The sequence below is a fragment of the Amblyomma mixtum genome, chromosome 1 (assembly GCF_055824585.1).
Source record: "Amblyomma mixtum isolate Tamu chromosome 1, ASM5582458v1, whole genome shotgun sequence".
In the NCBI taxonomy this organism is placed as follows: domain Eukaryota; kingdom Metazoa; phylum Arthropoda; class Arachnida; order Ixodida; family Ixodidae; genus Amblyomma; species Amblyomma mixtum.
This window is the reverse complement of record NC_143012.1, coordinates 276,463,928-276,479,580: the sequence shown is the minus strand read 5'-3', so window position 1 is coordinate 276,479,580 and position 15,653 is coordinate 276,463,928. Positions and strand designations below refer to the sequence as shown.

At 47.9% G+C, this 15,653-nt stretch overlaps 1 protein-coding gene across 3 annotated transcripts in view; it reads left to right on the top strand.

The window, feature by feature from the left end:
* Gycalpha99B (guanylate cyclase 1 soluble subunit alpha 2) overlaps nt 1-15,653 on the top strand; it is a 198,036-nt gene that overhangs the window by 46,577 nt on the left and 135,806 nt on the right. The gene's annotated exons all lie outside the window — the stretch shown is intronic.

The window sequence follows — 15,653 nt, the reverse complement described above, 5'->3', positions numbered from 1 at the left end:
GCGCCGAGCAGCCAGCACCATGTGCACTCTTGCCTGTTCGAGGCTCTGTGTGCTTCAAGCTCCACTCAAGCAGAATCCTCTGCAAAAGCAGGAGCACAAGTTGGGCTAATTATATCTCTCTATTTATGGTAACGGTAACAGAACCTAAGTTCTACTGAGAGAAACACCTACAAGTTTTTCTTTTCTTCTCATCCCTCAAGTTCCTGTTACGTGGCGATTTGAAGACATCTTATTTTGGCATACCGAAACTATGGGGAGACTCTGTACGGTGTTTCTCAGTACGTTTAGTATAAATAAGCATCGGGCTGCAGGAACCCTACTTCCAAATCTTAAATCAAGCTAAGTTGGCACTGATATCCTAATTCTTGTGACTTCTTCAAAAAGTGACGTAACATTACGTGTTGACCACAACAGGCGCGTCGTATTACCGTTCAATGCTGATTTTTGTATTCGCACAGTGGGCCCATAACGACCCATCCATATAATGGCGCAGCTGATGATGATGTTTTTGTCTAGAAGATGGTGTTGTGGCTAGATGGCATCCACGTGCGCAAGACAATTACGCAAAAAAAAAAAAAGATAAGAAGAAGAGTTATTAACGCCGTCTTGAGTTGGGATTTTCACAGCTTTTCTGGTCACCTCAGAGCAATAGCACCGTGCTCTGTGCCAGCGATTCCCGATTAGACTACATTTATAACAAAATAAAGTTACTATACAACGAGGAAGCTTCATGGGGCGTATATAATACGGTATTTCTTTATGAGCGCAGCAACTGCACTGCAAGACTGCCTTTTTTCCGTGTAATAAATTATTTAGTGCTGAGCACTTAAAAGTTATCAGCATAACGTTTACAAATTATTTCGGATCATCAAACATGGGGCAGGCTCGTAGATTTCTGTTTACGTGAGGGTAATAACTAAGTAACGCGCAGAGGTGGTGCAGATATGAAACGCGACAAAGAAAGTAACTAATTGAGTTATGCGTTCAGCAGAGCATAGTACGCAATGCACGAAATACGCCACTCGGCACATTAAACTCCCCACTACAGCGAAATCTGTTCTGAGCGCCGCACCCCGTTCTCGAGCTCGCAGTGTGTGGGGTGTGATCGAGCATGTCTACTCTCAATAACCGAGCCGCTTTCCTTCATAACAGCAATTTAAGACCGTTCCCAGTGCTCATATGCTGTCCTGCTGCCCTGCAGTAACGAAACTGGCACAATATTCTGATAAATTTGCCGGCTTTGAAGCCTTCACATGGAGGCAAGGACGTTTTTGTGGGACTAAACATCCCGTGCGTGGGGCTGCTCTCATCCGAGCAAACGCGGGCAGCCTAAAGATCCCTTGGCCAAGTTCTCAGTAGATTTTTTTGGTGTATATGAGTGCGCAAAAATATAAAAATATGTACAATACCATAGAGAATACCACTGAACTGGTAGTTCATACATCTGGCAACGTGTCATAACTTGTCGATCGATGAGACGAATCATGGTGTCAAGTTTCCTAACGTCAGTCATAGCTTTGTCGTAAATATAAACTGTGTCTTCAGTGCACTGTTTTTATTTGAATATACTAGAGAAAGAACAAGGTGCTGCACCAGCCCAGTTAAATATGGCAACAGGATGTGTTCCGAAATATGGCAAAAAATTCCTGTAGTCCTGCCTTAACAACGCTTTCTAAAGCACTGCATGGTTGCCGTCATCGCGATAGAAGCAGGTGGTGTGTGATGTCATGACAGGTGATGTTGAAGGTGCATGGAATGCGCTGTTTTCAGGAACAGGACTTCCGAGACTGCGACAAGTACACGTGGATGTGCTGCAAGCATGTCTTCTGGGACAAAAGCGATCCGCTGTGCACTTTTCAAAATAGGATTGTACGAAAAAAAATTATCTTGTGAGTAAGTGCAGAGCATTGTCCGGCATCTTGTGAGTAAGTGCAGAGCATTGTCCGGCACAGAGGAGACTGTGATCGAGAAACTTAGAATAACTGGCGTATGATAATTTATTTAGTTCTACAGTAAGACTGCTGACTGGGAATAATTGGCAGCTTCTTTTCGACGCTGATAGTTTTTTAAAACGGCCTTGAATGTTTGAAAAAGTTGGCGAGTTCGGTGGGCGGACTCCTTAATTCCGGACTCGCGTGGCTTGTGCTGATGTCCGGATCCGTCGGATGGCCTGACCTAGGTGCTGCAGACCATTACTGGTCAAGGCTGATTCCCACTGCACGTATGGTGTCTGTGATGTTCTCACGTAGGATGGCTTTCTCAGGCAACTACACTAAATATGGAATAGCGTGGCTTGGAAGGGCGGATGAGGCTGTACAAGTGCAGGTTGGGAAAAGTGTTGGTCTGCATTGGCCTTTAGAATCTGGCTTCTTCGGTGGTGAGTTTAATGTGGGTAATGAGATATTTCATTCTGTTCATTGTAACGATTTCTAGCCGTTCACCATAGTTTGGTGGTAGGGCGGTGCGGTACTGGTAACGATCCGCTCGGTTTGTTAGTTTGCGAGCTAGATCGTTTGCCGCCTTATTGCCTTCAAGCCCTCAGGTCCACGTAGTACTATGGGACCGGTGTAGTGAATGAATATTTCAACGGTGTGAGGAGGCCGCCGTCATTTTTTAGCTCATCCTGTCGTACAATACTGAAGGGCTGGCTTCAAATAATTTACTATATGAGCGGAGTTATCCGCCAGATCAGAATGCCTTACGGCGAGAATTATGACGGACGTTTCCGCCGCTGCAGAATCTTCAGTCCGCCGTGAAGCACTCGTCAGTAGTTGGTAGTCGAGGTCGAGCGCGACCGCGACGAAGATGCTGGCTTCAGGGTTTGCCGCCACGTTGCTTCATAATCCGACTCTAGGCGCCAGCGTAGACGAGCGACCCTAGCCACGCTTCTATCTTTGTGGATTTTTGGATGCACATGATTTAGACGAGAAGAAATTCTTCAGAAACGCTCCGCATCGAACGTTTCCCAATTTGAGTTCAGCTGTTTTCTTCGGTGGTGTAAAACAGGCAGAACTGATAAGAAAGTTTGTGCACGGCAAACCTGTAACGTTTTTACGAATTGATGATTCAGTTTGCATATAAGCAGATTTACCCGTCGTTTGCGCCTACTTCTAATCTTTGTTGCTCATATTCTTTTTTTAAGCATCGCAAGTTGGCTTCCTTACATACTGAATAATTTGAGGCGGTGCACCCTTTACAGGGGCTCACTGCTTTATTTTATTAATGCGAAAGCATCGATGGCTCAACTTGACGAAAAAAACCAGCGTCAGCCGTAAAGCGGTGGCGTTACAAAACTCGTGATTGGTGGAAACGGTGGTGACTTAACCAACAGCGAGACATTGCGGATTGTTAACCAGTAACAGTTCTAGTGCTGATAACTGCACCAACTACTATGGGGTTTAAATTGGGGAGATAAATCCGTTCTCCCCGTTTAACCGCGGCTGACACAGTTCAAAACCGCGCGGACCCCACCCCGTGGTCGCGAGCGCTACCGAGCGCACGCCGACCACGGCGGGCCTTGCTCTACGGGAACAAAAAAACGACACACTGGCTGACACAAAGAAGGCATTTATTGCTATAACAACAATAACGCCAGCTAGCAACAAAATACACTGAGGAATCGAGGATGTCCGACTCACCAGCACGGTTACGAGCGAACGTTCGCCCACGGTAGGGCAGAGGGAAAACTTCGAGGCCGGACGGGACAGGTTTGGCGGGAGCAAGTTCCGACCAAGAGGCGCCCGTCGACGAAGAGCGAAGCCGCTAGCGAAACGTCCGCTCGCTTCCCGGTCCCAGGGAGAATAGAGAGAGCCTTCCCCCGCGCGCGAGCGGCAAAACACGCCATCCGTGGCGCTGGTGTCGCTGCGACGCGAGCACCCTCCCCTGTTAGTTAAAAGTAACCCCACTAAAGAGAGTGCGTTGCGGAGAAGCTAACCACAGAAAACTAGTGAGTTGAGGGAAAGCGAACGCAGGGGACGAAGGCGTCCCCACACTACAAATAAATAGAATTAGAAGAGAATTGCAATTCTTTCGCATTACTCGCACTTAAGTTCCGTAAGAACCCCGGTAATTTTCGTTCTCTTCTTTGTAACAATTTTCTCTGGGTATGCAACCCTGATCTCTCGATGTGAGCTGGAACCCTGTGAAGCTGCGGCGTCATCTAAATATCAGAGCTCGACTGTGAAGAACACGGCCATGACATTGCACAACCGGTTGTACGGTCGACAAGGACGACCAAATAGGCCGAAAACGGAAACAGCAGAAACCGCGAGCAATGACCGAGACGCGCGGCTGCCGCAACCAGAGGGACATGTTGCGGAATGCTAATTAGCAGAGCGTAATCTCTCGCTGGCTCTTTTCTGATGGGGCCTCAGGGGGGGGGGGGGGGGGGGGGGGGCTCACTTGCTTCCTCGCTGCATGGGTGCAGAGCGCGCCAGCCGTAACATGTACACCTATTTCCCGCGGAAACCCAAAGGCCCCGTTTTTCCTTCCGCGCGAAATCAAATGAAAAGACCGCGCTGTTGTAACGATATAAATTTGCTTACCACGTAATTACGGCACGATGCCTAAAAACATTACTACAATTTGTGATTATGATTTATGATTATGATTTTTTACGATTGTTTAGTTGAATATGTAATGAAGATTACTTGTCAACATAACGGCTGGTACCACAGATATAGTAATACGCGTCCTTAAGTAATAGCGCTGATTTTCACTGAGGTGATAAAAAATATTTCGAGGGGACACTTAAGCTCCACCTCAAGGATATGACGCGATAGCGCCGCTGATTTAATGCCCATATATGCGGAATTCATCAACATCATCATAATCATCAGTCTGACTACGCCCACTGCAGGGAAAAGGCCTCTCCCATGGCCGCTCCAACTAACCCTGTCCTTTGCCAGCTGTGGCCACCGTATCCGCTCAAACTTCTTAAACACATCCGCCTACCTAACTTTTTGCCGCCCCTTGCTACGCTTACCTTCTCTTGGAATCCACTCTGTTACCCTTAAGGACCAGCGGTTATCTTGCCTTCGCGTTACATGCCCTGCCCAAGCCCCCTTCTTCCTTACATTCATATGTTCCTGGGAGCGCTCATACCACTCCTTGCACAATTGTTCAGTGGTTAAGGCACAATACACCGCCCGCGCCCTTGGCCAGTACTGCCACCGGTAGGTCTTGCGTGAGCCAAGTTGTTCTTCCTGAGCAAGAAACCTCTCGTGATCAACCATTAATTTAACTGCCACCTGCCAGGGTGGTTAGCATGGTGGTTAGTTTGCTCACAATCCGGTGGGTAGGTTGTGGTGACCCAACAAGGCCGTGTGATTTAGGTCGTCCACCCAGGTTGCTTCCCCGGGGCTGGCCGACGTCGACACCAGATTTTCTGCGTAACAGAGCACTTAACACTATCTCGTTAGAATAAAATGGTATCTAAACCAAGCGCACACACACGCACGCACGCGCACATACACACTCGCCCACATGTGCACGCACGCACGCACGCACGCACACACACACACACACACACACACACACACACACACACACACACACACACACACACACACACACACACACACACACACACACACACACACACACACACACACCCACACCCACACACACACACACACACACACACACACAAACACACACACACGCACACGCACACACACACACACACACACGCACGCACGCACTCGCGCGCGCACACGCGCACACACACGCACACACACAAGCACACACACAAGCACACACACAAGCACACACACACGCACACACACAAGCACACACACAAGCACACACACACGCGCACACACACACGCGCGCACACACACGCGCACACACGCGCGCACACACACGCACACACACGCGCACACACGCGCGCACACACACGCGCGCGCACACACGCACACACACAAACACACACACTGCATTGTGCTGTGCAGTAATGCAGTCTCTTTTTGGCGCGCGTAGCATTCTACAAAGCGACGCAGATCATAATAAATCCCAGTACTGAAAGTACGCTTTTTCAGTTGAACAAAGTAAGTCAGTGCTCGAATGCCTGCGAATGCTGGCCACTCATGCGCCTCACTCAGGTCTGCGTTTCGGGTGGTGCACTATCAGGTGAGGGCGCACTGAGCCATTTGCATGACTTCTTTCCTGGCTGAAAACATATCGCACTTCCCACACACCTCTGTGTCGTTCGCCTTAATATTGGAACTATTCGGGCAAGTAAATAAAGGAAAAAACCTCGTGTAAAAATATTATTGTATCACATCTTATACTGACTTGTGTAATGTAAAGTGGGGTTGCCCAGGGGTTTGGTAGTAGTAGCTGCCACTTTTAAATAGCTTAATATATGATAACTGATGGTTCGCAATGAAAATGGGGGAAGGGACGGGAACTTGCTGTGTGGTTCTAAAAATTGACCGGCGTAGTTACCGGGGCTGTCGGTTCTATACGCTATTGCAAGTGCATCTATTATGCTTCTTTGAGCGAAAGAATGCAAAGGGCGCGGCAACGTCTATGCACCTCGAACGATCGTGGTGGTTTCACGGTTGGGAAGATTCACTGCTGTGCGCCCATCGAGCTGAGCAGATCGGTGTGTAGATGGCATTGCTCACGCGCTGCTGCTTCTGCGAACTTCAAGAAGAAAAGAAAACAAAGAAAATGAACAGAATAGGAAAAATAAATGAAACGATGCCGGAGCAAAACAAAAAAAAATATGTGTCATATATAGAAAGGTTAACAGCGGAAGAACTTCACCCAGGAGTACCGCTCGCATTCGTATCGCGTTTCGCCATATAAATGAAAGCAAGACGCGTGCCGAAACGCGTTGCGAGACGGCAAAACTCTAGCTCGCTTCACCGCACCCGAAGAGGAAAAGAACCGTTGCATGAATTTGAAAACTGACTCTCTCGCCTCCGCTGCCGTCTGCCGCACATCGTGCCCTGTGGCTACACGTGCGTCGACGCTTCGTTCTCGGAGATATCTCGAGTGAGCATCTCTAGGGTTACTTAATGCTCTCCACTCGCTCCTCCTCTTCTGCACCGTACTCCATCACTTCACCCGGGCGGAATTTCGTTGACTGCCCCCGTACAGTCTTTCTTCCGAATCCCGGTAGCGGGGAGCAATTCCAAAAACGATGCCTGGGGTTTTCATCTGCTGAAATACGGTAGGGTTTCACTACCCTTTCCGACGCAACGAATGCGTGCAGTGTGCCGTAAGCTGTAGCTGCCGCCGGCCAACTGAATGCGCAGTGCTGTTCCTGCTCTGGAACGGCTTATCGATTTGGATAGGATAGCTAATAGGGTAGTCGACGATGAAATAGCCGTGGCGCACATTATTACGTGCCATCGCATTCGGGATACCAGCGCCTTATTCGATGACGTCACCTTCCGTTTGCACTGTGCTGCATGGTTACCCTGAGACGGTATATACGACCTCTCCTAGGTGATTTCGGCCCGCTGCATGTAGTTATAGGACGTCGTCAGCTCGGGCATACCATCTCAATGCCTTTAGAGTGGTTTTGTATTCTAATATCAAATTTCCGCAAAGAAAGGACTTAAATGGGAAGATCTGGTTCAGGTTACTTCTGTCGAGAGAAGAAAAGAAAAAGATCATCTTGGAACAAGCGCACCGAGGCGGGGAAAGAAGGAAATAAAAAAAAAAGTCAAATAGAGCAGAAAATTTGCAGGTGCTAGCAAATGTCATTGCGTTATGGCGTTTCTTTCTGACCTCACCAAAGGTAGCAACAGTCCCTCGCTATGTTAAAACGTTTCCGTTTCACTGATAATGGCGTAATAGTTATGCTTCGTAAGTACATGCTTTACTGAACCTTTGTCGAGAAACACTGCGGCATACATTATCAATAATATACGAAAAGAACAGTTAAGCACCCTTTTGAGCTTGTACGAACCAATAAAGACTTTTTCAGGGCTTCAAACAGAAAGTGTAGCCATCGTGATATGCCATGAATTTCGGAGCAAAAACAAATATCAAACATCTTGAGGATGCTCTTAAAAGACGAGATTTTGTTGAGTTAGCGGGGTGGCCGTCACCGAGTAGCCCCAGATACGGACAGCGAGTGGATATCCGAAATACGTTCAATGAGTTGGTAATGCCTGCGCAGTCATTTAGAGCGAAAACACAACTTCAGACGTACAAACCCCGGGCAAGAATCTTGTAATATTGTCTTGTACTCCTGAAGCAACTCAGGTAAGCTCGGGTAAGTTCGGAGGAGCACCGCACAAGCTGCAGCCTGCGGGAGGAGGGCGTCTCATTACCTAAGTCACGTAACTTTATGGACATCACAACCTGCCCATCGGATTGCGAGAAAACTGACCCCCGTGGCAGGTGGCAGTTAAATTAATGAATGGTTCCCGAGCAATATAGGTCTCAGGGCAGCGACGGAACGCTTAATTGCCGCGCCACTGCGCTAGGAGTGGTATGAGGACTCTGAGTGATCTATGAATATTAATTACAGGATGACCTATTTTGCATATGTGGGCATTAATCCCGTGAAGCTTTCTCGTTATATCCTTAAGGCGGAGCTCAAGTGTCCATCTAATTGAATAATGAACGCATTCTTTCGCAGTTCTACTCGGTTTAACTGCGTTAAACCCCGACCACTTTTTCCTCTCTTTATTCTTGAAGGTGTGTTCGTTGCGTTATATTTCATCCAGGGAAATGAAAACATAATAAATGCTGGTGGGCAGAAATGGCAGCCATGCTTTCCAACTGGTGTTAGAAGCTTTGAGGTAAAATTCTATTACCCAGACGAAGCGGTGGCGGACTGAGAAAAATAAATATATATATATATATTTGGACAGCCCTTCTAAGGAGTGAAGAATTCAGCAGAGCACCAAATTTGGCAAACGGTTGCACAGCTGCAAATACTCTGAATGTCGATTTAGGAATGCCGTCCTTACTGCAGGTAAAGCTTTAACATTCCGGAGACAGAAACGAGGCGAACCAAGTAATCAGTACTCAACAGGGAATGATAGCAAGAACGCCCGCGTCTGCCGTAAGCATCTCAGTGTATTTTGCTCGAGTCGCCGAACATCTTTAAATATACGATGTCGCATTCCAGCCCCTGGATCCAAAGCGCGCAGTGATCTTCGTCGCTCCCGCGCATCGAAACGCGAATGTCACCGTCGCTAACTTGTTAGCAGCCAGACGACAGCGCGCGCTTCTTGCACCGCCCGAGGGTAAATTGCGCACATAGGACTCGGCTAGATCAACACCTATCGTTGAGAAATCGAATGTTGCTCTTTGGCCCTCACCTTTGTTGTTCTTCACTTAGCGGCTATAATATGGGAATCCTTTGTCGTGTGCGCAACTGCGAGCGATTCAGAAACATTTGTTTAGTGCGTTGACGGGCTTACAACATTGTGTAGTCATTTCGTTTAATTTGTTCCACAAATAAGAGAGCAATGGTGAGTGCAAGAAGAAGCAAAAAAATATTTGGTATACTAGTTGAGGTGTAGAATGTTAACAACACTTGAGAAAAAATGTGTTTCTGTAAACGGCACTTCATGAATGCGCTTCAGCAAAGAGCCCACTCGTATCGAATAAGAGAACAAAAGTGGCAGGGCAGGAAGCTTGTTCACAAAGTACCTCACTACTCACTGCTGAGAATACAAAGTACAATTTCGTGCAGAGTGCTTATATCGACACCTTCGCCGACCTCACAACCGAGTGTTTCGCTGGGGCAGTTGTACAAGTTCCATGCAAGAAAGACAAAACGCAACGTAGCATTTTCGCTAAATCTTGAGCTCACCGGAATATCTTTCCTCGGAAACTCGGTTCGTGGGGGCAGTTGAGAAGCGCTCGTTTTCGCGGTACTTTGAGGAAGAACATTTGTCTAACATCGAGACTAATTTCAAACGTAAGTAGGACGTCGTGTTTGTCTTGCTGCAATTTCATAGCTGAATTACTTGTTGACATCTATTCCTTTTCTCCTAAGCATAGCAAAAAATATCGACAAAAAGGAAACGACGGTGTATTTAAGGCTTTGATGAGCAATACAGCGGACGTTTGAGCATTTTTAGAAGACCACGGCAAAGGATACTGCCGTCAAGCTTTGTACTGATTGCTCATGCTGAAAACTGCCGGCACGAGGTTATCACGACCGCCGAGCATGTTGTTGCCTTCGCCGCAGCCGAGTTCAGTTCGTTGTGGGTGCAAGGGAGCTGAATAAAGAGCTCGTTTCAGTGACACCTCAGTCTGCTCATCTGGTCTCCCCCTGCGTTGTAACTACTATGTGATAATATAATTTCTATGCGCAACTGCGTGGACAAGTTCTACGCGACGTTGTTCGGTGTACGCGGCGAAATTGATGGTTTTTGCATTGCACGCAGAAGAGACCTTCGAGTCTTATTCAATACTTTCGCATCCCGCACTTTATATCGCGACCTACTGTACGCATAAAGAAAAAAACAAATAATTTGGACATTTCTGTAGCCCGACGTGCTTATGAGCTGAGCGAAATGTGTGGGATTTTTGAGTTCTTAGGGTTAGAGCGTACTCTGGCCTCACTATTCAAGGATAAAGGCAGGTAGGAACCTAGAAAACCTAATTCTGAGGTGTTGCCTTACAGCACCTTAGATATACCCAGTGAAGCAGAGGCTTAATAGACTAGGCGGCAGGTTATTTACTGCCCTTTCTTTTTTTTTTTTTTGCCGGCGGTCACTCGCGGGTTATAGTATTAAGTTCCTCGATGAAAAAAGGGCACTTGATTTAAGCTTCTCACGAAGACCCGAAGGAAGAAACGGAAAATGACAGAACGAAAAGAAACGAAAGAATGAAAGAGCGGCAAGTGCCAGGAGCAGAAACTTTAGAGTGTCAGATATCCAAATAAAGAGCGGCAGTTCGTTTTTCACTCCCCCCCCCCCTCCCCCTAGGCCTTTTGTTTCTATCGCGCTACAGAGGCTTCGTACAAAGAAGTGCGCCGCCTCTCGGCTTGTCTTACGCAGGAAGTGAAGACGGCGCCAGGAGGAAGCAATATACAAATAAGCAGAAAATAAAGCATCGCAGACGTGAGAAATCATGTATTGTTCATGACACAAGGAAAGGAGGCTCGTCTCTCCCCCCAACCAACCTCCTTGCTCTCTTCAGCAAGAGGGGCTGGCTCGTATCTTCTTTTCTTCTTCTTTGGCCCCGCTTTCGCTTATGCAGTCCTTGGCATCTCGATCACGCCAGTGCGGTGCATGTGTGCGTGCGTTAACTCATGAGCGCAGCGCATACCGAGTTTTCGCTGTTTTTCACGTCGGCCTCCGCGCTCGCATTTCTGGAACAAAATATGCTTCCGTACCATGTTGTCCCGGAGTCGCGACGCATTTTTCGCGTGTCCTTCTTGCTACCTCTGTTCACACTGCGCCACTGGCAGCCATTTTGTGCTATATTTGGGTTTGCTCGGGGGAGGGGAAGCGGAAGCAAAAAAAAAGAGAGAGGGAGAGGAGCTTTAGAAAGCTGCGTCTTCTCAATACGACACTTTTCTGACACGCCTTGACGCGCGCTTGACTCTGTCTGGGAGGACGCTGTGTGAACGCTTGAAACTGGACGTCAGAGCGTGACTTGGAGATGGCGAAAGGGGTAGGCGGGAGGGTGTGATAGCAGGTTTCTTCCCTTCAACGAGTCGAGCTTTCCCGCAAGACCCGAGGCAGCGTACCGTAGAATACAGCAAAAGGAGCATGCAGGAAGCTAGCTTTGGCCTTCTGGCTCGATGTCGTCTCTGCATCGAGGCCGTATCGAGGAACGTTGGCCGGACGCGATACTTCTTCTGGTAAATCGCACTGGCGAGATGACAGGAGCAGGGAAAGAGGCCAGAGTGGGAGAAATGGAAGGGGAAGAGAGCACCGCTCGCTGTACAGTGCCGTCTACCCTTGCACGCATTTCTACGACGCTTCTGTATTATTTAATCGGCGCTTTCTTTTGCTTTATTTCTTGCGCGCGCGAGCTTCTGCTGTTGCTTCTCTGTTGACTTTGGGAGGTCGGCGGCAGAGCCGATTATTGGGCACACTTTTTCACGGCAGAGCGGGCCTGTCTTCCGCCTGCACCGCTGGAGAAACGGCCGCTGTTGCTGCCGCAGAAAGACAAAAAGCAGCTGCAGGCTAAACGAGAATGTAGAAAGGGCCAACGCTAACACGAGCCGAGCGAGGAACCCAGATGGTCGGAAAAGCCCGCAGCACGGCTGCCTGTACTTTGTTGCGATCTGCGGGCCTCGATCTTCGGCTTATATAAATATATATAGGGATCGGGCTAGATCTCACTTAAGTCACGCCAAATCTCGCGGTTTCACGCTGCTTTTGCTTTCTCTGATCTGACCAGTTGAATCTCGTTGATTTTGTCGGCGCTTCCTATGCGTGTGTTTGATTCGGGAGACTGAGTCGAAGAATACCGAAAAGCGAACTATTGCGGAAAAACTGCGACGCTTGGCTCTTTAGCGAAGTTAGCGTGGATTCTGCGCTCTCTCTTTCATCGAGCGTTCTGCAAAGAGCGGGCGATAATTCTTTTTTACTGCGAAAGCGGTGAGGATGATGTCGAGGTAGAAACCTAAATCACTGCTGGGTGGGTGGGCAGCCACATAGATATGGGGTGGACTGGGGAGGGTGGGATGCTGGCTCTCCCCATGCATCTTGGAATTAGATTTCGCCATCGCTTTCTTTCGTTCCACTGCTGCGTGGGCTTCTTGTGGAATTGTGGAGGGTGGTGGCTTATGGCGGGTGGAGCTTCTGGTGAGCAATTTGGTAGATAGATCTCGAGGGTGGAAGTAGGGTGGGTCGAGGGTGGCGGTGTGTGGTGCTCCTGGAGGGTGGAGGCTTCACTCTCCGAGGCTATAGGCTTTCCGCAAGGCGCCGGCATTTTCGCATTGTGACACTGGCACTGCTTTCGCAGTAAAAACAACTTAGCAGTGAACAAACTTTACATATCCAATAAACAGTCTAAATTAACAATAAACAATAAGCAACTACGTAAGCGCTTAACAGTGAGCAAGGGCATTAGAACGTAGCAGTAAGGAAGTAACCACAGACACGTGTTGATGATACCCAAAATTGGTTGTCAGGCAGCAATTGCAGGTCATGAACTGGTAATGAAAGTATACCAAAGCAAACTGTGTACATACAGCCAACACAGTCTCGGGACACAAGTGAGGACAGGTAGTGAATCTTAACAAATCAAGTTCTAATAATCCCCAAGGAGACCACTATCCCCCCCAAAAAAAGACTTTAGCGCAATGATTGTTCGTTTTGTAGCGTACGCGTCAGATATGTGCCTAATAGACATTGAAGAGTGAAAGGCGCTTCATCAAGGGCTTTCAAGTCCCCCTTCAAAAGTTTCCTAAAATTGTCATACTCTGGGCAGTTGAATTAAAGGTATGTTACATCCGCATCCTTATGGTCGCACACACAGCACGGGAGGTCTGCGCGGAAATTTTTATGTGCAAAATGTTTCTTTCGTGCAATCCGTTCCCAGACTCAAGCGAGGATGGGTGGTTCTAGACTTTTCTTGGGATATAGCGAAATAGCGGAACTGCAAACCGCGACATTGTATCTATTCAATACACGCAAGAACTTTTATTATTTGGCTCGAACCAAATTTTCTTGCGCCCATCAGTACGTTCCGACTTCAAAAGACGGCACATTTCACATGTCGAAAACTGAAAGCCGGAAGTGGGGCTTGCCTATAGCCGCTGCGTCTGCTTTTGTGCATTTCTAAAAAAATAAGGCAGTGTCCGGTAATCTATTGGAAGAATAAAATATGGTGCTCTTTGGTAGCCTTAGAAAATTTTTTCTTTCTTGTGCCAACCTAAAGTTCTGAGGCATTGGACTATAGCATTGCACAGGGATTTGTATGCGGCCTGTGGGTGTGTAGGTTTACCCACACACGCGGTTCTCGAGTCGATTATATGAATTGCAAGGCCAGATGAGTAGCGCAAGATCTCAGCAATCGTTTGAGCCGTATTTGTTATGTCTGTCAATGTTAATGCTCGTCGGCCATGAAGACGACGATGTGCAGTGCGCAGCGCGTGAGTGTGGCAGTTTCACAGGAGGCATGAACGGTTGCGGCGATTGCATAGTACTCTTGTGCAGTGACCAGTGAAGTCCTCTTTGTCAGTGTAAATAAACATTTCATAAGCAAGATGATCTGTTCGCGCCACTGATAGAAGTTAACAAAGACGACGATGTACAGTGCGTAGCGCAAGAGTGTTCAGTATAACAAGAGGCGTGACCGGGTGCATGGTCGGCATATACTTGTTGCAAACTGTCGAAGCAGGCAATAAATAAAAAAATTCAGTGATAGAATAGTGCTCTCGCAGGTATCTAAGAGGTGTGAGACAGACACCGCCTTTTTTAGGGATTGCTAATGAAGTAGTGCTTTAGCTCTACCGCCCCTCGTGTGAGTGGCCGCGAAGCTTGTGGTAGGTCGCTTAGAATGCTTCGGTAAACGGAGCTTCGTGCTGAATTTCACGATGCACGTTTAGGTCTACAGCTCCCAACGAATAAGTCTCCTTTCTCGTAACGCGAAAAACCCTTTAGAATACATTGGGGTGTGATCTTTGAATTTAATTTCAGTGCCACCTCCTAAATAGTGCACAAGCCGAATCCTCTGAAGTAAGCACGCATCACTCACTCACTCACTCACTCACTCACTCACTCACTCACTCACTCACTCACTCACTCACTCACTCACTCACTCACTCACTCACTCACTCACTCACTCACTCACTCACTCACTCACTCACTCACTCACTCACTCACTCACTCACTCACTCACTCACTCACTCACTCACTCACTCACTCACTCACTCACTCACTCACTCACTCACTCACTCACTCACTCACTCACTCACTCACTCACTCACTCACTCACTCACTCACTCACTCACTCACTCACTCACTCACGCGCGCACGCACGCACGCACGCACGCAATTCATGCCCACGCTCTCGAACTGTCGCTAGGTTGAAGACAATCATTCGCAGTGAACGGGCACAGCCGGTCCCTTTCACGAGGGGCTGAGCTCCGGCAAGTGGTAGCACTGCGACTCTTTTTACCAGTGACGTTCCTGTGCGCAAATTGATCGCAGTGCCGGTTGCATTTAACTTTTTCTTTTACGTTTGTTTCGACTGGAAAAGCTCCCCGAGAGAGACGTTCTAATAAATTTTCGCGCTCCTAGGCCACTCTGTTCGAGTGCCTGCGTACCTGTGACCGCTCACTGCGTGCTCATCTTTTTCTCTCCGTCTCAATTTTTCAGCTGCCCGAATGCGTCCGCAGACGAAACGACCCTCTTTCGCGAGTTGCCGTATGTTTTTCGTTGCATTTCTTTATTTAGATAAGGTAGACTTCCGGTCTTAGTCCCTTCAACAGGCGCGCAGCGAGGTTCGATCGATTTTAAATCATCGCCCGGGAAAACAAAAATTAAAAGGACATATAGCGCAGCAGGCTTTGATATATGCGCTTAATATATTTCTATATACGTCATACAATTTGGGGCGGTAATCGCTTCCTGTCTCGAGCTATTGAAAACGATGTGCATAACTTTCTAAAAATACTAAGGGAACAGATACGCCAAGACGAATAACACGGATTTCACAGCGGAAGAAGTTTAACCTGGTCCAAATGCGCACGCTGCGCCCTCTACAAC